The sequence below is a fragment of the Lathamus discolor genome, chromosome 9, assembly GCF_037157495.1.
Source record: "Lathamus discolor isolate bLatDis1 chromosome 9, bLatDis1.hap1, whole genome shotgun sequence".
NCBI lineage: Eukaryota > Metazoa > Chordata > Aves > Psittaciformes > Psittacidae > Lathamus > Lathamus discolor.
The window spans coordinates 7,246,184-7,269,953 of NC_088892.1; the positions used below are offsets into that span (position 1 = coordinate 7,246,184).

At 46.6% G+C, this 23,770-nt stretch overlaps 1 protein-coding gene across 3 annotated transcripts in view; it reads left to right on the forward strand.

Annotated features, from left to right (window-relative positions):
* The window catches only part of NEXMIF (neurite extension and migration factor), a 165,674-nt gene that overhangs the window by 92,711 nt on the left and 49,193 nt on the right, over positions 1-23,770 (forward strand). For all 3 annotated transcript variants that reach the window (XM_065689777.1, XM_065689778.1, XM_065689779.1), the window contains exon 2: positions 18,165-18,299. The gene's annotated coding sequence lies outside the window, so the exon portion shown is untranslated. The remainder of the gene's footprint in view (positions 1-18,164; positions 18,300-23,770) is intronic.

Here is a 23,770-nt window from a genome sequence, read left to right on the forward strand (position 1 = left end):
CTTAAACGGCATCTACGCGGAAGAGCTTTGCTGGTATGGAAATACAGTTTTGTTCTATTATGGCGATTAGCTCCTGTGGTGTGGACAAAGAAAACAGAGGTAAAACTGCATGTGCTACTGCTACTAAGCAAATCATCCTTTGGGAATGCAGCTTTGGGAGAGGTGCAGCTCAAAGCAATGACCATGTGGTGTTAGTGGCTCCTGCTGCAGCTGGGCAGGATGTGGTGGGACTCCACTGTGGAATTTGGGTTTATGCCCCCCCCCCCGCCTCCCCAGCCCAGCTCCAGAGCTGTCAAGGCATCAGATGAATCACCCCTGTGATGTTCAGGATTTCTGGCAATAGTAGCAATTGGGCAATCATCCAAATCCAGCAACAGCGCTGATAGTAATGAATGGGAAGCTCATATGATTTCATATGGAAAGCAGGGCTGGAAGAGTTTTAAGATGACTCTGTATGCACACATGCTTGCATTTGTCCTTTATCCTCCTCTTCCTTTCCAAAATCCATCCTATCCCGCTGTCTAGCTTGTAAATCAGTCTTAGTGCAGACTGGGAGGGGACAAACCCCTTTTGCAATAGTACATGTAGATGCAAGCTGCAGTATTGCAGACTGCGCAAAGCCTCTGTAAATTCCAGGGTTTTTAGATCCGTCCTTCCTGCCTAGTTGTGAGATGCCGGCTGTACAACCTGCTTGCAACCCTCGCTTAGTAACTTCTGCCCCAAACTCTCCAGGGAAAAAAACCTGGAACAGATCCTTTGTAGGCTTTATGACTTTAATTAAAACTTGGAGCATGAGACCTCTCAGTGACTTTTTATCAGCCGTGTCGCTGAGCCTGACCCCAGCATTGGTCTTCCTCTTTTCTGGACATAACATGGAAGATTGTGCTCTGGTTTACTCCTCAAGCGAAGAGGGGCATGTGGCATATTATACCTGGCCAAATTCACTTTTGTAGAACCCAAAAATAAGCGTAAAAGTCAATTGTGAAACAGCTAGAGTTATGTAGGAAGATGGAAGGTGTCCCTGCCCATGGAGGGAGGGGTTGGCACTAGATAATCTTTAAGGTCCCTTCCAAGCCAAACCATTCTATGATTCTCTGAAGAGAAGATAGATTGTTTTTATTCCCTTAAAATCTCCTTTAGGGAAAAAAGAAGGAAAAATCAGCTGCAAGATTTGGGCATTTTGCTACGTAAGAAGTCGCATTGCCTGAAAGCTGAGGATATTAGTGAAACAGTGATCCAGAAATGAAGTCGTGTTCTCTGGCTGTGTGGGTTAAATCTGTGGAAGGCCCATATTACTCCCAGGCTTTACAGTGCCAGTGCATGGAGGCTCTTGAGTTACTGCGCTGTGCTCTGTATTGGTTAAAAGCAGAGAGCGTGAGCAAGTAAAGCTTCCCTTTGCATTTTCTTTTCTCCGCCTTGCCAGTGCAATTAAAAGGGACATTGCATTCAGTTTCTCCTTGTTAACCCAGGCGGTGCCATCATCTTGGAGGTGCTTGTGGTGCATGCAGGGTAGATGAGAAGGAGCAGCATGGTTTGAGGGGCTGGGGAAAGGACAGCGAAGGCTCGTGTCAGATGTCAGCATTCAAAACAAGACTGAAGACTTTATTTTTCTGGTGATGAGGCTGCCAGTCTGCTTATGGTGTAGTGTGAAAGGTGTAAAACAAGTGCAGGAGTATAAAACTGAGAGCATAGTCTTGACTCATGGAAACATAGTGCTTGTTTTCTCATAATGTCATTGAACTGTCAAGTAGTGTCTGCAGAAGATGGTCTCTTCCTTAGTGTTGAGCATCCACTGTCAAGGATTTAGACCAGTTGGAGGAGACTCTCCTGCCTTTGGGTCTCCATGGGACAAGGCCCCAGGGGTCACAACTATTCTCCCAATGACCAGGCTGATGACAGGAGAGCCGGCTTGGACTATCCATGTGTGGTCTGGTGGTGGTGTTCCCAGAATACATGGCTTGCCTCCTGGAACACTGCTAGAATTCTTTCCCTTTAGCTCAGCCTTAAACTAGGTCCTGCCAACTCTTCTGTATTTGGCTAAGGATGTATTTATGTATCTACATGTGGCAGTGCAGATGTGATGTGCTGAGCAACACGGGGATGTTATCTTGGGAGAGATGCTCAGAGCAAGTTGATCTCCAGGTCCAGCAGCCAGAGCACCTGAAAGAAAATAGCAGAGGAGTAAATGAAGAATGGACAGAATTGGGGCAAGGAGTCTGGGAAGGGATTTTGACTTCACCAGTGAAATTTGGGTCCAGTCAAACCAAACAGTGGAGGTGCTGATCCCATTTTAGGCCAAAGTGGGAACTACCATTCCCTTCTAAACAGCACTGATTTAACTTGAGGGTGAGCCCATGGATTTGCTAATAATCTATGATTATTCTATGCTAATCTTGCAGTTGTAGAGGGTGGCTCCCATTGACATCAGCAGATGAGTTATTAATTATTTTTCTTTATATCATGTGCCCTTCAGGCCAGATTTCTCAACACCTTTTGTTTTTTGTTTGGTAGCAGTAGTGTTCGACACTGATTAGTTCTTTATGTCCCCCTTTCCTGGTGTGGGTAATATTGTTGAGCATCCCCCCAAAATATCAGTTTCTTCTACTTGGGTAATGGCTTTCCCAGAGCAGTCACCACTGCCTTGTTTTGCAGGTGATGGCATGTGTGATGCCTTTATGAGGAGGCAGCCCAAGGTGAATCACAGGGCAAGGCCTGGCGCAGGGCAGGCACAGAAGCTCAGGGTAACCTTGTAGTATTGCTGTTGCTGGAATGTAAAGAAAAATATCTCAAAATGCTGCACTGAGCTACTTTGCTAAGAGCCAGGATCCCCAAATAACCACCTTTCAGTTGGTAAAATAAATTATAAAAGTCTTTCAGATCCAAATGTAATGCTTGGGCAAATTAATCCGTTGTTGTATTGTTATAGTGCTCTAATCATATTTTTATATATCCCAGGAGTTGGAACTAAGAAGCATTTTGCTGTCATTGCAAACACAATAATAAGAATAGTCTTAACAAAGTGACGTGCACTGAGTTGACTTTCTGCAATACATTTCAGTGGAAATTACAGATGCTTTTTACACTTCATTATCATTAAGGTAAAAATAACTTTCTTGGATTGAAAACCAGGCCTACTTTATCTGGCTTAATAATTATATTGAGGCTCATTATGGACACCCTGTTTGTAATTCTCCCGTTTCTTATTGAATTCTGAATGTGTTATTACAAAAGTATGTACTTTAACAGATGGAGTATATTATGGCAATGTTTAGTTCCAGTTGATCTTTTCTAAAGAGCACGCTGAATGATCTGGGGCTGCATAGAACCAAGTCAACATCCAGCTTGATTCTTTTACTACCAGCATTTTTCAGGCTGCTCGAAGGGGAGCAGAAACCAAGAAATGCTGTTGAATTGAGTAGGACAGCTGGAAGAGGTGGGATGATGAAGACCTTGTGATGAGGAAGAGGTGTGGAAGCTGCATCACAGGCAGAGGAGACTTTTCCAGCATATCTTAGTTGATGTCAAGGTTGTCTCATTTGCCAGTGGGATATTGCTTTAATGGTGTTCTTTTTTCCTTTCCAGTTTACATAATGAGATCAAGCTAATTAAACCATGTCTAGCTCTGAGAAAAGATCAAAATGTGAGCTCTTTTTATTTCCTTTTATTAAAACCTTCGCCCAGTAATGGAAGATTATAGGAAGTGGTTTGCTACCAGTGCATCTTGCTCATCCCTGAAGAAATATAAGTCTTCTTTTTTACCAGTACCTTCTGGTTTAAATTGTTTTCTTCTTCTAGCTGATCATGTTTCAGGAACTTGCAAAGGTGCATGGCTTGGTAGATTAGGTAGAGGAGTAATAGTAAGTAGATGCAGTGGGGTGTGTTACGCAAAAGCCAGTGACAATTAAACCTACTGAGAAGTGTCTTTCTCAGGGAAGTTGTGGAGTAGTTGCTTGGACCAGTTTATTCAGCACATTTCTTGTTACACGTAGCTGACTGATCATTGCTGTGTAGACTCGGGGATCTTCTTGGACCTGAGAACTCTGTCTTACAGCCTCCACAGACTTGAAGGTGTTCTTCTGATCCAGTTTTGCTTTCCTAAAAATAAATAATGGAGGGGAATGGAAATGTGATGATTATCATTGCAGGCTAAATGCAAATCAGGACTCATTACACTTCAAGTTGTAACTGCAATTCCAGATGTTGTAATGTTGACCATCACACACTTGTTGTTGCTGTGTTGTTGTTGTGGTTCAGTGTGGTCAGTCCAGCCAATGGCATTTGCCTGTTGTCTTTTCCCCCTCTTAAGTCACAGGTCTAAGTCCTCCCCTGATGCACATACCCTTGAGCGTGCATTGGTGGCATCATTTTTGTGTTGCAGCGATCGCAAGTCAAGATTTACGAGAGGCTTTACAGGCTGATATTAAGGCAAGGAGCTATTGCCAATATTAATCTGTTACTGTATTAGATCATGCTAATTATATTTTAAGCTGAAATGATTTCAGAAGGATTGAGAGGCAGTGAGGGCTCTCACAAGCCTTCTCCCCCTTGCAGAGGAGGCAAGGTTCAAGTATTATTTTCTCTTCCATAGGGGAAGAACAGCTGTGTCAGGGCTGGGAAGTAAGTTTATACTGATTGAGTTGAATTGCAGAGTGCCTTTTAGGTTGCATTCAAATCACAGCAATTTTGCTTCCCTCTGTGACAGAGCAAGGAGCTCTCCACTTTGATCCTTGATGTAGACTTGGAGAGAAGGGGGGGGAAAGAGCAGGGAAGCTTTTGTTTCAGGCGTGTTGCATTTTCCCTGCCTGACAGCGTGTGAGTGGTAGCTGTGCTCTGCCCATGTTACACACCCTGTGGAGCGTGGTGGGGATCAGGACGTGCAGAGGGACCTTGTTGTGTCTCTTGTGGGGTCTTCCTGGTGCTGAGCACTGTGTCGGCGACTGCGTCATCTCCTGATGAATGAATTGGCTCTGTGTGGAAGCAGAGCTCGATCCGAAGTGAGCGGGAGTCTCTCGTTGCCTTGATGGGGTTTAGATGAGACCCTTTAAGGAAACTGTTTTGTGTTTTGTCTCTTTTTATTCCTCTAAGATCTAAAAAATGTATTAGGGTTAATGAAATCAGAGAAATTGAGAAGGGCTGTGACGGACAGATGGCCAAAAGCACTTGGAAGTGCAAGTGGGTTTGTGCCAGAAGGATCTGGCTGATGGGTGGATGGTGTGTGCTGTGGGCATGGACAAGGACAGGTGATGCTGGAGGAGCTTCCGCCCTGCTTGGGTGATGCTGGTTGGCTCCACCTCAAGGTTTCCTTCCTCGCCCTTCTAATAAATTCTATCCCTTCCTTGGAGGCAGCGTTTGATCTTCCAAGTAAAATTCCTTCTTTTAAATAAGCCAATCCCTATCATAATTAAACATATATGTGTGCTTGCTTTTCCTGTACGACTTCAGCAGCTAACTGAATGCACTTAATAATGTTTTTCGCTGTATTTCAGTGGTGTGAGTGTACGTGGAAATTACAGCAAAGGCATCATTTTTTTAACAGCTGTGTTTAGTTGAATAACAGATTCAGAAAGTGCAGACTTTAATTAATCTGTGTTTTCTGCTGGGATTTCAGCACCATCTGATTTACTTTTCATGGCTGAAAAGTATAATTGTAGTTTTTCCCTTTAGCTGCAAGTTTGTGCTCCCAAGAAATTGATTTGGTTCTTTTCCTTAAAGCAAACTCAATATCAAACTAATGGTACCTGGTCTGCAATACAGATGATGCCCTCACTTGGATGGCTGCGGGGTGGGGAGCAGGAACCATCCAGCGGCTCGGTTTGCTGGGAGATGCGGCGTTTTCCTCCTCCCTGCCTCACTGTGTGTCGCAGCGAGACAGCTGCATCAGCCATGCATTCCCAAAGGCAGGATTGGAAGGGCTGCGTGTGCAGAAAGCAGCCCAAATCCTGGCCTGTGCTCGGGCTGGGGGGCAGTGGGCTGGCTGGGAGGTGAGGGTGGGCGTGCGTGGAGGGATCACTGAACAGGAAAGGTTTTCCCTACATTTAATGTATTTTTTTAGTTGGAATTATGGTAAGAAGACTCTCTCTGTGCTCACTCGTCATTGTAAGAACGTGTTTGTGTGAGACTGTTGCAGTAACTCTTCAGGTTTTACAGAATCACAGAGTTATTTGGGTTGGAAGGGACCTTAACCATCATCTAGTTCCATCCCCTGCCGCAAACACCTTTTTGTTGCTCAGAAAAGCCCCTCTCAGATGGAGATGCTGGTGTGTGCCTGGGGTTTGTGCACATAGGGGTGAAAGTAAAGTCATGGCTTGAGGATTCATGACACTAAATTGCATTTTATCGTGTGCTGTTGATCACTCTTTACTCTGTCTCTGTCAGGATGAATGGGAGCACTGCAAAGGAGCCCTTATTTGGGAATTTTCTTTAGCAGTCAGCCTGCCATGGAAATGTATCCTTCTCCCACCTGTACTTTTGCCCTGGGGCGAGGTTCCCTAAGCTGAGGATGAGGAACTGAGGCTGAAGCCCAGCCCGGGTGGTCAGAGTTGCTCAGTCAAGTTGCTGCTCTCAGTGCCTGCCTGCTCCAGAGAATTTGCAGGGTAATGTCCTTATGGTGCAAACCTGTGTGCGATCCAGCCCTTTGCTGGTGGCTTTCTTGTGCAAGAAGAGCTGATTAGACCCTCTGTTAATGGTGGTGTGCTTCCAGCAGTGCTTGTTCCGAGCTGGGTTAAAGGGAAGCGGAGTCTAGAGAAGGGCAATGGAGCTGGTGCAGGGCCTGGAGCACAAGTGTGATGGGGAACGGCTGAGGGACCTGGGGGTGTTTGGTATGGAGAAGAGAAGGCTCAGAGGGGACTTCATCGCTCTCCACAGCTACCTGAAAGGAGGATGGAGCCAAGGTAGGAGTAGGTCTCTGCTCCCAAGGGATGGGACAAGAGGAAACGGCCCCAAGCTGAACCAGAGGAGGTTTAGATGGAGCTGAGGAACAATTCCTTCCCCAGAACAGGCTGCCCAGGGCAGCGCTGCAGTCACCATCCCTGCAAGTGTTCACACACCGTGGAGACGAGGCCCTCAGTGACATGGTTTAGTGGTGGCCTTGGCAGTGTCGGGGGAACGGTTGGACTTGATGGTCTTAAAGGTCTTTTCCAACCTGGTTCATTCTATGACTCTATGAAGGAAGGCTTTTACACACTAAGGGCATTACTTGCATTCTTTGAGGAACTCTGTGTCAGATGTACTTCTCCCCCATTTTTATTTTATTAGGTTAGCAAAGGTTTTGATGTCTTAAGGGCTTTGTGTGCAAAGCCCCCAAGGTCTAAGAGAAGCAGTACATTTAGATTCAGAGTGTAATCTTCGGATGGCTGCTAATCTCAATAAGATAAGGAAAAAATAAATCTTGATGGGTTTTAAAACTTATTTTAATTAAGGTTTTTCCTTTCATCTCACCAAAGCCCTGAATTAGCTCCTTCATTCTCCCACAAATATGACTAGTCCCTGTTGTGTATAGACACTCTCACACTCATGGGGCTTCAGCAGAAGGACCAAACCTAGATTCAGAGACACTGGGGGAATTAAAGCAGGGTTTGTGCTAAGTGGAAAAAAGACCAAACTAACCAGAGCTTTACTGGAGGATGCCTGGATTCCTACAGCTTTCTCTGTTGAAGACTGTGGGACTAGGAGAGGCTGTTACCAGCCTGGGGAGCTGTGGATTTAGCAGTTTGCTGCTCTGTAGTGGCTTGTCCATTCACTTGGATCTTATTCTGGCGCTGAGTATCCTTGGATGGTTTTACTCCACGTGCTTTCCCCTGGAGGGGTGTGGGAGATGATGCTGAGCACAGCAGGGACATGGACCCAGGTTTCCCTGGCTGGGAGATGATGCTGTAAGCTGCTCTGGGCATCTTGGGTTTACAAGACATTCCTGGTGAGATTTCTGCTAAAACTGGCATATTCCTGCACATGTTTTGGCCTTGATTAATGTTTTTTCAACAGGAATGTTTCTAATAGCTCCAGTTTGAAGCTCTCCTGCGCTCTCCTTGCCATACAACGGTTTTGCTTGGGCATCATTTGATAAACACTGGTGCGAACCCCTCGCTGGAATGACAGTTGGGACTGTGGGTCCCAGACTGGGGCACAGCCGTGCCTCCAGGCACGGGCTCTCCATTCCCTTCCCGTGGGATCTCCGAGAGACCATTTGGCGATGCTGTTCGGTGGGGTGACCCGCTCGCTGCAGAGTTTGGCCTGGGCTTGGTGCCAGCCAGAAGCAAGGCTGACAAATCATTGGGAATCAAAGGAGCCACCTGCACGCCACGGGGAGCTGCTCACCGGGTGGTACACGAGCTCTGCCAGCGCTCATCGGCGAGCCTTGTTCTGCAGCCCCGCTCCCCGGGAGAGGCAGTGCTGGAGGGGGCTGCTCCCTCTCTGGCCTCTTTAGGGATATTGAGAGGGGGAGATGGTTCTGCCAGGACACTGCTTCGTCTGGGGGAGAACCAGGGGGGAGATGCTGAGAGTGACGGGCTGGAGCATCTTTGGGGATGCTGATCCTGCGGCAGAGGAGAGGGGACAGCCTTGCCAAGAGGAGACTGTCACTGTGTGAAATTCCCTCTCGGAGCTGTGTGAACCCGTGGGCTGCACCGCCAACAAATAGCTGGGGAGGAAAATTAGGTCTTTTAAAGAGCATTTTTATCCTCTGCTGGTTGGTAAGAATGGACCCGGCGAGCGGGAGGGAGGCAGAGGGGTGGTGTGATATGCAGATGCCTGTGTCACATGCACACACACCGGCTGCGCTCCTCGATGTGTTTTCACCCAGCTCGGGGGCTGGCAGCTCGTGGTTCTTACTTCAGAGGGCAGATAGTATTTATTTGGGAGAGAAGGAGCACGCAGGAGATGTGTGTGCATGTGCATAGTTGTTTGGGTTTTATCTAAGGAAGACATGTTAAATCACAGCCCAGCTCCAGCCCTACACCTATGATCCCTGGTAGGATCTAGCCCAATACATCCAGTTTTTGGTCCCATCAGCCTGGATAGGATCTCTTGTAAACAGCCGGCGATGGAAATTCACACGCCTGCCATTCTTCCGAGGGTGGAGTAAGGGATTCAGGGGAGTCCCTGCCCTGGAAGGGAAGGGGAAGTCGGTCTGCAAAGCACAAGCAAAACACTTGGAAAGGAAACTGATGCTTGCGAAGCCGGGCCAAAAAAGGGAGGATTTTTATAGCATGCAGATGTTACCTATAGTTATTTATACACCCTCCTCAAAGGTTATTTACACCCTCTCCCTGCTTTTGTGTGCTGTGGTGGACAACATTCTTCTATTAGGTGTTTCAAGGATGTTCTCCAGCCATCACCCAATTGCAGGACCACACGTTTCCAACACCATTCCTGAGGAATGAGGGGGATTCATGGCCTGCAACCTGTGTTGCTTTTCATTTATTGTAGCGTGAAACAAGAAGCTGCCATTGAAGCACATTATTTGTCACGCTCGTGTAAACGGCAGAGACTGGATTCGGGAGTGAAGGGGTGAGGCGGAAGCACTGGAGCGCTGCCCTAACTGGGATGGTCAGTGCAGTTTGTCACTTCAGTGCCTGAGCAGCGGTACCTTTGTCTCTTGTTAGAAGAGATGATGGTGTCCACAGGGTGGGTTTTATTTGCTGCTATCAGAGGAATGAGGTGGTGTTCAGCTGCTGTTGTCAATGGGGAACATCACTGCCTGTGGTCCCTGTGCCTGGGATGTAGCGTATGCTGCATCTTTGTAAGGTGACAGCGAGGGCTCCTTTTCCCTGCTACTGAACTGAAGGTGATGCTGTTTCATTTCCATCTGTCCTGCTTCCATTTTACTAGTGTCATGGCTATGAAAACCAGGTTTGCATCTCAGATTCTACTCATTGCAGCAAAGGGGATGAATATGCCTGACAATGGTAGTGTTAATAAAAGCAATCAGTTCACATAGCTGAAGGGGGTATCTCCTTGCACCAAGTATCAGGAGTAAGTTTTTCCCCATTTCCTGCATCGTGCAGCTGATCAGGAGCAGCGTGTGGTTACTTTATTGTTTCCAGGAGCACTGGGCCCAGCCACCATGCTGGAGGTTACAGGCTTGCCTGGCTGCATCATTGATCCAGCCTGCTGCAGCAAGTTCTTCATTCCTCTGAAACGGGGACTTGCACTTAGAAAGCAAACAATCTTGTAACATTTCTGAGGCTGAAAGTTGCAAAACTAGTGGCTTTTGTCATCAGGGATGCTGTCTTTGTTGGTCACTCTGGGAATAATACATGAATCCAAGGGAATGTGCTATCCAGCAAAGAGGGGTTTTTAAAAAACAGGGGGAAAGGGAAGGGATTGTAGCTTCCTGTGCACTCAGGAATTAGGGCTGGTCCTCTGTGGTTACATGGCACGGCAGTGACTGGGTTTGGAAGCTGAATGTGGGTTTCCCTGATTCACACCATAGTTTCCAGTTCCATGTGGACTGCCTGACATCAGTGTGCTGTCTTTGTCAGCTACCTCTTGCATGGCATTTTGCAGTCCTGGGTATTTGCTTATGACAGATGAGCAAAAGTAACTGCATCGTCTTTTGAAACCCATCGTGTCCCATTAAAACAGCGACGTTGCGTATGAGATGGGGTTTGTTTTTAGAACTGCTGAAGTAATGGCTTTTGTGCGAGACTTTTCCCCGGAGGAGGCTGGGGGAGCGCAGCACGTGGTTTAGCTCCATCTCTTGCGTTTGATTTTTGTCTTCCTGCAGTTGTGGTCTCTTCTTTTGCTGCCCTTTATTTAAGGCGCTTTAGTGATCCTGTGTTGGACATGGTGGGTCATTACTATAAGGGAGAGCTCCTGGATGGCTCAGTGAATGGGACAGCGTTGAGCTGCTTGCAAATAGCATGAAACTGAGCAATAGCCAAGTTAGCACTTGGAGTTGTCCACCTCCTGCAGTTCAGCTGCTGACAACGGAGATAACGATGCAATGTTAACACAGATCAGACTATGAGTTTTTCCTACCTCGAGCTGAACTTCTCCAAAGTTCCCCGGAGTCCCCATGCTGCAGGGGCAGAGCCATTGGGTGCTGCCGATGGGGACTGAGGCGCACGTGCGATGTTTGTAAATCCGAAGCTGTTCTGTTTCCCTCACCATTGTAGTTGTCCCTTCTGCAATGCCTCAACGAGGAGACGACTTTCTTATCATTATGTTTTGCAGGAAGAGCCTTCCGACTCCTCCTGAACCTGCGAATGGATTTCTCAACCTCCAGCCATCCGAGGTGTAAATGAGATAGGAGGGGAGCTTTGCATGAATCCTCTCTTCCCACCGGCAGCCCGCTGTCTGCCTGCTTAGTTCTGCCTTTTTCTTCCATTGCATGGGTTGTTTTTCTTTCTTTTATTGTAAATGCCCGCCAAATCTGTTGCTAATTCTTGCCAGCGCTGTTGTTTGCATCGGGAGGTGCAGCCGTTGTGCAGCACAAGGGGCAGGGACCCCCAAATTCTGAACAATCGTGATTTACCGTGCAGCTTGGGCAAAGTGCATTTGTTGCCTTGGAAACAAATAGCAGCAGTGAACAACTAAATGAAATTTATGGAATCAACTTCAATAAATCTTGATGATAAATGTGCAAAAACATACACAATTTGATGAAGATCTACAGTATGCAGATGCGAAGGATGATAGTTACAGAACTGCTTCTGCTCCGGTTTTGGGCTGCCACAGTCGTGTTCCCATAATCCAGGCTTTTTTTTTTTTGTTGTTTCTGAGGAAGCTGTCTGTTTCTTTTCATAGATATGGCATTTAATTTTAATTTCCAGGGTATCTTTTAGTTTAATTGGCACGCTGGCTGATTGCAGTGTGCTGTTTTGTCTTTTGCAGATCCTGATTTATATCTAACTCCGGATAAAAATGAAATTGAGAACTGTGGCAATCTGAGGGAGCAACAAAAGTGCCACGGCGCACGCCTCCGAGAAGGGGGCAGAGCTTCACAAATTAATTAAGGCATTTCGATGTAGGACATCTCCCTATTTCCTTGTATCAGCCTTTGTGTTTTACAAGGCAGGGACAGGTTAATGCTTTTGTAGTTACAACGTAAGTACAGCAAGCTTTCATTCTCACGAGGAAAGGTCTTTGTATCTACCCGTGCATAGGGACAGGGTGGAGGGGTTTTTTGTATCACAACAGGTGATATTTCCTAAAATTGGTATTTTTTTGCTTCTGGTTTGACCTGTGGATCTATAAAGGTTCAGGAATACCAGGTTCCGGAACTTGTCTGGAGACTGTTGTATACCTTTAACACAGCCCTTCATGCAACTTGCTGTTTTCCATTAGTTCCCTTACCTCTTGTCCTTACAGGGTGTTATTTTCACGATGTTCTGCCAGGTGAGGAATCTTTGTTTCTTCCTTCCATGGGGTGTTGGGCCCCAGCTTCATGCTTTAGCTGCAGCAGCGTTACGTGGGCCAGTATTGGTTTGTACCCGCTGTGGTTTCTGCTGCAGCCACCCAGTAAATGATCTGGGGGAGGTTCCATGGCTGGGACCCAAACCCAGGCCTGCTCTTATGGGCAGGGGTATGGACGTCAGCATCTTTAGGAAGTTGCCTCCCTGTATCTTCAGCCAGTTCCTCTGCAGAGGCATTTTTTCCCCACTGTGCCTAATTGGTGCTTTGGTTTTGATGAACAGTGGAGGTCTAAAGGACGGATTGGACATATCTTGACCTTAGCCATCTCTTTCCCTTCTCTTTTATAACCCTTCCATCTTCTTGGCTTCCTCCTGGAATGAGAGATTGTTTCTCTGAGAGTGAAGACTTCATCCTAGTGCTGTACTTGGACTATGGGCAAGTTAAAAAATCAGGTTGTAACAGAGGATCCTGCTGCTGCCTCAGTGCGTGGTTTGCTGCTGTTATTTCAGATGCACCAGTTTTCCTTTGTTGCTTGGATCTACCCAGATTCAGAGCCAAGCCCTGAAGCTGCCAAGTATCTTTCAGCCCACAAACTCAGTGCTTCACCGTGTCAGCCATAATATGTTGTATGGGTTTAGAAAATCCCTCTGTATGTTAAGTCCCTAACCTACAATTCATCCCAGGTCTGCCCCGCTCCATACCGGAGTTTGCAGAGCAGCTCCACAGAGGCCAGTGCTTGCAACGAGCCCGTTGCAATGCATTTTGCTTTATTTTATGCTCTCCATGCTCATAACCTTGGCTGGGATCAAAATTGAAGTTACCCTTAGATCAAGGTGTGCGAGGCTGTAAACCTGAAGTGTTCCTCAGAAAGCCCATGTGTGCGATGATGGTTTCTAAGCTGTGCTCTGATGTTTACAGAGCACTGTAGCTCTTCCCATTAACATACAACTGTATAAGACAGGTTGAACTCCATTAGGAGCTAAATTTAGTGACTCGCTAACTTCTTTCTGATATGTTTTTATAATTTCATTGTATTATGACACTCGGGTTTAAATTTGCATGAGTAAATGAGCCTCTCACCAAGTCAGGTTAAAAGATTTTTCACTTATCTACCATGAAATAAGACATTAAAAAAATGGTGAGAGCAGAAAGCAATGTATCCTTGACATATTTAGTTTACATTTGTTTCAACTGTGCTGACTGAACATTTCTAACCATTAGTGATACAATGAAGCTGTTTGTGCTGCTTTAACAGGCTAAAGGATTTCACATTATGAAGACATTTTGTAATTAATTTAGTATTGGGGGGGGGGGGAACAACATTGTTTTTGAAAGTATAAATTTACTTTTAAATGCATTCACAGTCCAAATGGTAAGATGCAGTGAGTGAAAGGTTGGACCAGATGATCCTTCAGGTCTCTTCCAGCCTGGGTTATTCTAGTCTAGTCCATTCCATTCCATATGGTCAGGGAAGCTCCTGCAGCTGGTTGAAGATCAGACTTCACACCTTCATCCTTGCCATCACAGGGAGTTCCAGCAGCTTCTGTTCCACTAACATGGATTTATAGTCGATATTTAAGACACAGCTGAACCTTTTATTCAGGATGACCTTGGCAAGACCTGAACAACTTTGAGATCTGCAGTTTAAAGGTATTTTTCCCCTCTTGTTTCCTATCCAAGGAGAGGAGAGAGACCACCCAGGCTCCCGCTGCTGGTGGGATTTGGGGGACGTATCTGGGCAGAGGCCAGCATGGCAAGAGCATCCCTCTGTTTCAGGTGGGCAATTAGCAGCATGGAGGTGGCAGTGATGCTCATTTGGTCCTGACCTGGGCTGTGGTGACGAGATCATGTGGAGGTGAAAGTCCCTCTGTTAATTATGTGGCTTTTTGCTCTCCCCAGCTCTTGACGTCACCGGTTTTAATCTGTTTGTCTTATTGATTTTTTTCCCTTCTCCTTTTTTCCCCCATTTCATTAATAGTGACAGATGCTTTTAATTAAAAAGAAAAGGCAAAACAAAATCCCGAGTAAAACAAAAAGAGAATATTCTAATTTGGCATGACATTATGAGGCAGAATGGCTCCTGGCATGCAAGGTATGGAAAAGGTCATCTTCCATGGCTACAGCCTTTTGCAACGGTGGAATTAAGTTCAAACTCAGGCTGGTTTTGAAGTCTTAAGTCTCTCCAGGGATTCCTTTCATAACATCTTCGAACTGGATAACACTACAGTAAATGAAATACACTGCACTGGATTAAAGGGTTATTTCCCCTGTGTGTCAAGCTGACACAGAATACCAAACCTCAGGTTGCCTCCGAGTTGTCTCTATCTGCTGATACCCTCTCTGCTTCCCATAACAGCTCTTGGAGTTTGTGCAGGGAAGTTTTGTGATTATTTATTTGGCTTCGCCGCTTGGTGAATGCGGAACGAGTTTATACAAGAAGGAACCAAAAGAAAGCAACTAAATGGAGAAGGAATTTAATGGGCTGAAACACGTGAAGGAAGCAATGCAGGAAAGAGCAGAGCTGCCTCTTCACGTCTATACGCTGCTCTATAATTTATACTGAAATACAAAATATAGATCTCTGCATTGCCACTCATATGTTCAGCAGCACAGAGCTTGCAATAACAACAGGGTATGATATACGCTACTGCGCTCTTATCTGACTGTACCAACAGTTAAAATTTGTTAAGGATCATTTGCAATGTGTTTTGTTGTAGAACAAATGTTCATTTTGACTTTGAACTTGGTGTATGCTGTAGCTTGCGCAGATTGCGTTTAGCACCGGGTAACCAAACCACTGCCATCTGCACAGTGCCAGGGACCACCGTGGCTGAGCTCCAGAGCACGTCCCTCCCTCTCCACACTGGGGAAGAGATGTGTGGATTTAAACATTGGCGTGTCAGCTCCTCTAGCTCCATCATGGCATGCAGAAAAGGTCTGGGTTCTTCCTTTCCCTACCAAAACATGGGTTAGAGGCCACTCTGAAATGATGGAGCACCTGTAAAACACTGATGGTGCAGTAACTTTTCTGGCACTGAAAAAGAAAACTATTTCTTCTCTCTTCTTGCATCTTCCCATTTTATTTTGCCCCAAGTGGCGCAAGGCTGGCTTTGTCATATGGAAAACTGGAGTTTTCTTGTAAAGTGTATGTACAGCATAAAATGCATCCTCCTTATTCTTGATACATTGGGGTTTGGTAAAAATAGGACACTGTGCTCTGTATGTCAGTATTTACCTCTGGTTTCTGTACTCAGTATTAAATCTATCTTATGTCTCTGTGGCTCCACATCCTCCCGCACAGTTTTCTCTGGATTTTCTTAAGGATACCACTGGAACAAACACTACCAACTGCTGCTCTCAACCATAACCCTAAACTCTCTCCTTGATGGCCTATGGCATTGGTGAGAGCTGCTGCCCATGCTGCCTGCTCTTCACGGGGATGGGGGGAGAGGCCGGACTAATGAAAAGTTGGATTTGAAACATGGTTTGTCTCCATTAGCTTTTGGGATACGGCGCGGGCTGGCCGGGACCTGCGTGCTGACCTTGGGCTCCATGGAGGATGTTCCAGCGGGAGCTGCATGTGCTGGCAGGGGCTTTCTGCTGGCGTGCTCCTCAAGGAGGTGTCTCTGCAGGCATCAGGTCCCTCTGTTTCCAAGTGTTATTCACATATAAACACCCACATGCATTAAAAGCGTTTTGGAAGCGATAGTTTTGGGTTTCTGTGGTCCATGAGTAATGAAAGCCAGCAGCATTTTTAGATTTACCTCTCGCTGAACAATCCGGGAGCAGAAGCAAGGGCAGGGAATTTGCATGTGCTGCTTTTCTGGGTTGGCTGGAGGTATCGGCACGCTCCCGCGCTGCAGCCTTGAGACGGTCTGTGTCTTTCCAGGAGGTCTGAAATCTCTCTGGAAAAGCTGGGACATATTGGAAATCTGCTCCGAGCTTTAGCACTTCCTCCGGATTATTGCTTCAAGCATTTAAAAATATATTTTATAACACTAAAATAAATGTTAATGAGTCTGCATTGCTTATGGCTAACAATAGTGTTTCTATTTAAATAGAGCAGCCTAGCAGGGCGTTCAGCGGTGGAGGAGCTGGATGAGGAGACCTGGCTTTTTGTTTCTGACTTGATCCTTGATGTCTTGAGCAGTTTTATTCTCTTGTGCTTTACTTATTCCCATTCTGCTAAATAGCAATGAAAAGCTTCCTCGCTTTGCTAAAGCGCCTGGGGTTTATCAAAGGCCTCTGGGCAAGTGTTAAATACTGATCTGGGTATGAAACCTGATATTTAGTATTATGTTTATACCTCTTCAATGTTAGCATGTATTTTCATATACTCCTTGCAGTGACCTTTGTGCTTTTCCAACCAGATGAGCCTGGAAAATGAGTCTCCTTGACTCAGGGATCTTTTCCCACCAGCAGGAATGGCACCTTCTTAGTGATTGTGTAAATACGGTTTTTTGAGGAGTGCTTTTGGTGTTTGGGCTGGGGCTGACAGTGCTGGAGATGCCAGTTACATACAGAAGGTGGGAGAGTTGTCATGAGAAAAAAAGCATGGAAGTCAGCTCCTTTCATCTTTGTTCTTTTTGTTTTCAGTTGCTTACAATGAAATGTAAGCAACTTAGCATGTAGGGACAGGGCAAGGGGAATGGCTTTAACCTACCCGAGGGGAGACTGAGATGAGCTCTTAGGCAGAAGCTCTTCCCTGTGAGGATGCTGAGGCGCTGGCACAGGGTGCCCAGAGAAGCTGTGGCTGCCCCATCCCTGGCAGTGTTCAAGGCCAGGCTGGACACAGGGGCTTGGAGCAAGCTGCTCTAGTGGAAGGGGTCCCTGCCTGTGGCAGGGGTTGGAGCCTGGATGAGCTTTAAGGTCTCTTCCACTCAAACCAGTCTGAGTCTATGAAATTACTGCTTAAGGATCTCAACTGCCATGTTAAGTGGATGGTGATTTGGGGAGGCAAATGGGGAGGAGGTGGCTATCCCAGGGTGAGCTGGGGAGCCTTGGGCTGCCTTAAAGAGCCTGCTCAGGAGCAGGCTACCGAGTCAGCGGTGGGAGAGAGGTAGGAGTAGATGGGATGGCAGGAATTCAACCTTGGCATCATGTCAGAGGCACCAAGCCCTTCCCCAAGCAGCTGCATACCCCATGACTGTGGGAAGCCAAATGTTTGTTTGTGTGTTTACTTGGATATGTGGGTCTGTGTAGGGGAAAACCACTTAGCAGAAATGATGCTATTAAAGCAGATGGTGGGAGATTAATCTGGGTTTTAGGGTCTTCCTCCTTGCTGGTACGGTGACCAAATTATTCGTTCCTTCCTGTGCTAGGAGTCCTGTCCTCATTACAGGGTATGGATGAGTTGTGTTTCCTGAAACTCTCAGCTCTTCCCTTGCGTTCTCACCAGCAGTTGAGCTGATGCAGCACTTTGGGGTGCAAAAGTGTGTTTGTTGGGTTTGTTTGACCCGTGCTCTTTCCACACTGTTCTCTGCTCAAGCCTGTGCTCCCATGTGGTCTTGACGCATCTCAGTTTGGTGGGCAGCTGCCTCCTCCTGCAGACCCATGGAAGCCCCTCTGCTGCTGTTCCAGTGTTGGTTGCTATGCCAGATTATCTTTTTCCCCTTTTCGATTATGGAAATTGCTCCTTTCCCCCCTTGCCATATCACTGACAGCTGCTTCCTCCTTGACACTTGTGATATTTGTGTATATGCGTGAAAACAGTAGCAAGCATTTATGTAGGTGTCACTAATTTAATTTAATCTGATATGGATGTATAGAGAGGACTGTTGTGCACTAAAATCCTTCTCTTTATTTTGCAGTCTCCATCGTCATCAAATACAACTCCTTTCATTCTCCTCTTCCATTCACCTACCCAAAGACCAAATCTGGAAATAGTAACCAAAAGAGAAGCCCACGTCATACACAAAGCAGGGAAAGGTTGAAATAATTCAAGGGTAAGTAATCTTTTTTACCCTTCTTCTAACTCGCAGCTTTGTGTGTAAAGCTACAATAGTAAGGGCAAGGCTGGATGAAGAAGCTTTTAAGCAAATACCCAGCTGCTTTATGTGTAAAAATGACTGAAATGCTGATTTGGTGGTGAAAGCAAGGTATAGCAGCGCCTTTGGCAGGTGAGAAAGAGCCCAGGAGGGCATCTTGGAGTGTTGGCACTGTTTGTTCTCACCCTGGTTTGATCTGTGCTTCTGTCTGGGTAAAGGTGATGTCTTTGCACGGGTCATGGGCTTTGCATGGGTTTGGCTGGTTGGAGATAGCTTTCCAGTGGAGAAGGAGTTGGGAGTTCAGCATCTCCAGCTACCGAAGAGCTCATTTGTCATCTCCTCTTTTCCACTTTAAACATTACTCAGCTGTGGTAGCAAGCTACGGTTGATCCGTTTGCGTGGGGCAGGATGTTTTGGCTTGCTGTTGCTTTCTGCAATCCCCTGGGTGTTGTGGGCTCCGTGAGCTGTTCCTGGAGAGCAACCTGGTGGTGCCAGTGCCAGGATATTCCAAAGGGAAGTGCTGATGGGGGCTGGAGGAGGGACAAACCTGAAGGGCAGAGCCAGGAAGGCCTCTCGGTGGAAATGTTTGCCTTAAGGCTTTTCTTTTGCTGTGAGGGTGGCGCATAAGATAGGAGGAGATAGAAAATCAGCTTTTGTGATTCAGAACCCTGGGTGAAGCATTAGTAATCTCCAAATGGTAGGGAATGCATTTTCCCACCCTAGTCCCAGATCTGTGCCTGCATATATTGCATTTCCACACATGTTCTTTCGTAGATGGACAGGATATGTGCTCGCTTACATTAGAGAACTTAGCTTTAAACATCTGGGTTTTCTGGTTTATTGCTGCCTTTTTTTATATCCTTCTTTTTTTTCTTACCCCTGCAATGTTTGTTCATGCAAAATTCATATCTGGGAAGGGCATCTTAAATCCCTGCTTCTGAGTCAAAAAGGGAAAGTATGGAAGTGAAAAGAGAGATTGTATCATTTAAGAAATATGATTCATGAATTAATCCTCGTCTGCTACACCATCTGTGGCATGTGTTTCAATACAAAAATCCTGGTTTTATATCTCTTTAAAAAGCTTTCTTCTTGCTGGCTGCCTGAGTTTTCTGCAACACTAATGGGGAATTAGCTTCTTTCTGGGGAGAGACTGGTGGTTTTTAGTCACAGCCTGGGCAGGGGACCCCGACCTGTCTCCAAGCTGTAGGTCACTGGAGGGGACACAGGTTTTGGGGGGTGACAGCTCTCTATGTAATGCCATGAGTCTGACTTGACTGCAAAGCCTGTACATGACTGCTTTTTGCATTGGAAATGTAGCTGGGTCTCCCACCGCCGTGGTGGGGATAGTGCAGGAGATGGACAGGAGTTGCAGGCAGCTGACTAGATCGTTCTGCACAGGAGTGACAAATCACTGATGGGTTCTAGAAGTGGACTGGCAGGGTATTTTGTACCTAGTGCTCTGGAAAATAAGGGATCGAGGTAGTCCCCATCCTCTGTTTCCTAGTAATGGTGTTATAATCTCTCTGTAGATACAGAGAAAGGGTTGCCCATCGTTACCCCAAAGAGGAGCTGCTACACTTCGTGCCTTCAGGAGAAATAGGGAATGAAGGGGCACTGCTGGGTTTTGGGGTGACTGGAAAAGAGTCTTCTTTTTTAATTTGATTCCTGGAATTGTTCTCCAGCTTTTTGCAGGGAACAACATTCCTTTTATTCCTTAAGCTGTACACCTGGTTTGCTGCTGGAGTCACACCTGAGGTGTGTGAGCCTTTTTTACTCCTTTGCAGTCAGGGTCCATGAGCATTTCAGCATGTGTATCCATCACTGGTCCCTTTCCTGGATCAGTCCCTTTGCTGGACCAGGGCATCTTGCTGCCAGGGGTTGCCCCATCAGTTTCTCCTCTGCTCCACCTGGGACACAGGTAAAAGCTTGAGTGCTCTTTCCTTTGTTCCGGAGGAGCATTCCAAGATGCTGGGGATAGTGGATGGCTGTTACCCTTGCCACATCCCATGGTGGCCTCAGCCCATGGCACGGCAATGCACCCACATGGCTGCAGCCTCTTCTCTGCCGGGGTCACTAATGTACTGTAAGTACAGCTCTGGTGAGCTCCCAGGCGCTGATAATGCTGATAGATGGAGGTTATCCCGGAACTCCGTACCAGTGGTGAAATATTGCAGGTTTATTGCCTTTCCATTCATTTTGGTTTCACGCCTTTCTGCCTTCCTGACTCATTGCTGCTCGGCCTCTGCTTGCAATTTCTATTTGCTGCAGGAACACCCACTGGACAAGGCGGGAGCAATGCAAGTGCTGATGTGATGCTTGCAACAGCTTTTGGAGCTTTCCTGCTTTTTAATTGAGCAGCTAAAGGCGGAACGGGTGACAGAAAGGAAAATGTTAGTGATGCCTTTTGTCACAAGCGTGAATAAAGTATTCAAATGAAGGAGCAGGAGCAGAAATGCCTCTTGGGTTGTGTGTGGCTGGCTGGTGTGAGGAGTTAGGCTGAAATGGCCATCCCTGTATTTAGCATAGGCTTTGTCCCTAAAGGCCTCCTGGCTGAAACTGGCTACCAAGACAGTATCAACAGTGGGAGATGCTCTGCCCCATACCCAGGGCTGAGCATATTTAGGCTCTTGCATGATCCCTAAAAAATGTTTTCCCTTTCCCCTCTGTTATTACAAATCCCTTTCTGCCTGCTCACTGGGGAATGTGTAAGTGCACACAATTCCACAAGCACCAAGTACCCCAATGCTACCGTAAATAGGGAAATAATGTCAGCAGATGTTTAACCCAAAATGGAATTAGACTGAATTACAGACTTCTGCATGGAAAATGCTTGTGGAAATGCAAACCAGAACAGCACCCAGCTCTGTGTCCATCTCACACATGCACACACATCTTGTCTTTCACAGCTTTCATTTAACTTGAGCTAGCTCTTGTGTGCCTTTGCAATATTTTGCAGTTTTGCATATTCCTTAATTGCTTCAATCATTTTCTTTATCTGGGTTTCTGAGTTGGCCTTTCTTCATCTGCTGCATGCTGTAGTCTGGGGTCTATTCTGTGAACCTCCACCTCTGTTGGGTGTTCGCTGCTCCCTCCCGTGCCAGCTGCTGCGCAATCCCATCACCACCATCTCCATAAAATGAGGGTTATGGACCTTGAGAAGGTCCTGTGCTTATGCAGCCAGGAATAGCATCTTGCAGACATCTTTCAGACCCTACAGAAGTTCTGCTAGTAAAAGAAACGCAACAAAACCAAGCCCTAAACCAGAGAAATTCAACCACAAATGGGAAAAGAGAAGCAGTCCAAGCATTTTCATAAGCATATTCCATTAGCTATGGGGTTTTACTTTTTATTTCAAGCTCTTATTAAAATTCAGCAGCTTTTTTTAATGAAAAAAAGGGAAATGTTTATGCTCAGCATAGGCTCTTATTTCCATCACAGTGTGAGCCTGTGAATGTGGGGTCTAGTGGATCTCCCCTGGTTTCTCTTCCCTCCTTCCAAGGTCCCCCCATCAACGAGGGTCCGTGCCCGCGGCTGGGAGGGTGAGGATGCTCAGTGGCAGAGCACACGTGACAGCAGCCAGTTTCTTGTGGGAAGCTAATGAAGAGATGAGAAGCATCGATTCCCCATCTATTTGTTAGGACCCCAGTGAAACAGCTGTTTGTTTCTCATAAACAATTATGCCAAGACGGAAATTGGCTTGTGTCTGTACGTACTTTTTGGATGGGGGAAATTAAGCAGTAATAGCTGGAAAAATAATATGGGCTATGAGATAATAGATGCCTAAGGGATAAAATTAAACAGTATTTTACAAAGAAGGAAGAGGTTTTGGCAATAAATAGTTTGCATTTGACTTCTTTTTGTTTGCCAGAGGACTGATGCTGTTTGGGAGAGGTTGTCCTGGGATGTGTTTTCCAAACAGACATAGGAAAATAGTGAAGGTCTTTTCATTGTTTTCTTTGCTCCCAAGAAGGATGGAGCCAAGGCCGGAGTGCAGCTCCCACTTGTCTGCACCACCACTGTGTTGGCTGTGATGGGGATGTGGACACCAAGGCTTGCTTTGAGAAATGCTGCCAGTGCAGACGGATGCTTAAAAGAAAACCGCAGGGTTTAACGAAGTGGACACAGGAGTTGTTTTAAATGCCAGAGGGAGGCCTAAAAGCACAGGAAGGGGGAGTGGCGTGTTTGGCCCTATGACAGGGTCCAAACAGAGTTTATTCAGGATGCATGTGTGCTGGTGTGGCGCTTGGCTGGCTTTGGGCTGCTGCAGAAGCCCCTTTCCAGTAATGCAACGACAGTGGGATTTGGTTTGGCTCTGCCATCCCTGCACTCCGTGCTTTTCCATACCTGCTCTGTGAGCGCCTTGCGAAGGGGGTAGTTTGGAAATGCTGTTTTCACTGTTTCAGGTGTCTGGTGCTGCCATCTCCTCCAGCTTCTGCATAGGGGATGTGCAGTCAGGCCAGACAAGTACCTGGACACCATTGCAGGCTGTACTTCATTCCTATTCACTTTGTGGGAAATAAAGCACAGTTCAGAGCTGTAAACCCTAATCTCACCCTCCTGAGGACAGATCCGGGTGCAGCAGGTCGAGATCTGAGGTCTTTGGCTCATGCTTATCCCTGCTCTCAGCTTTCAATCTCTCAGACCTTAGGGAAAGCCTCCCTGCTGGGTGGGAGAACTTCCTAGGTACATCCAGGGCTCATGGGAGAGTCCTGAGGTGCATAGTGCCTGTGGTCCCCATTAGCTGAAGTGGGACTTGGGATTGCTCAGCACCTCTGCAAATGAGGCCAAACTGTCTAGTGCATGGAAAATGAAATCATTAAGTCACTGTTGCATTAAGACTCTGTTTTTTATTCATGGAGTGTAATGTGATTCATTTGCCCTTTTGCTCTCATGTTGAGGAGGCAGTCATCTCGTATGCATCGCTGGCTGCAGGGAGAGGGGGTTATTTATTTATTTCTGGTTTTGTGTGTGTTTGTGAGAGAGGGAGCAGACATTTTCATCAAGTGCAGAGCAGCCACGGAGCTGAGATCCTCTGTTTTATCAGTGGTCTCTGCGGCCGCTGCCTGCTGTCATTCAGCTCAGGTCATTTCTCCTTCTCTAAGATCCTTGTTCCTGCTCCAGCTTCCCTGTGCTGAGGCACCACTGGAGCATTCCAGATGTGTTACAAGAGCCCCTGCTCTCACCCCAAGCCTGAGATGGAGACACGAGGGGCACACCAGCCTCTGGAGTCAGAGCATCCTTCGGTGCCCCTGTGACACCAAGTCCCTGGCAGCCCTTTGCAGAGGGGTGGGTTAAGCTATTTATCACGTAACTATAAGTGGCACCCACAGCCATTTACGGACATGGTGTGGGATCTTGCTGCTGTGTCGTAGAACATAGGATGGGACTTCATGAGCTGATTAAAAAGACGTGATGAAGATAGTGGGTCC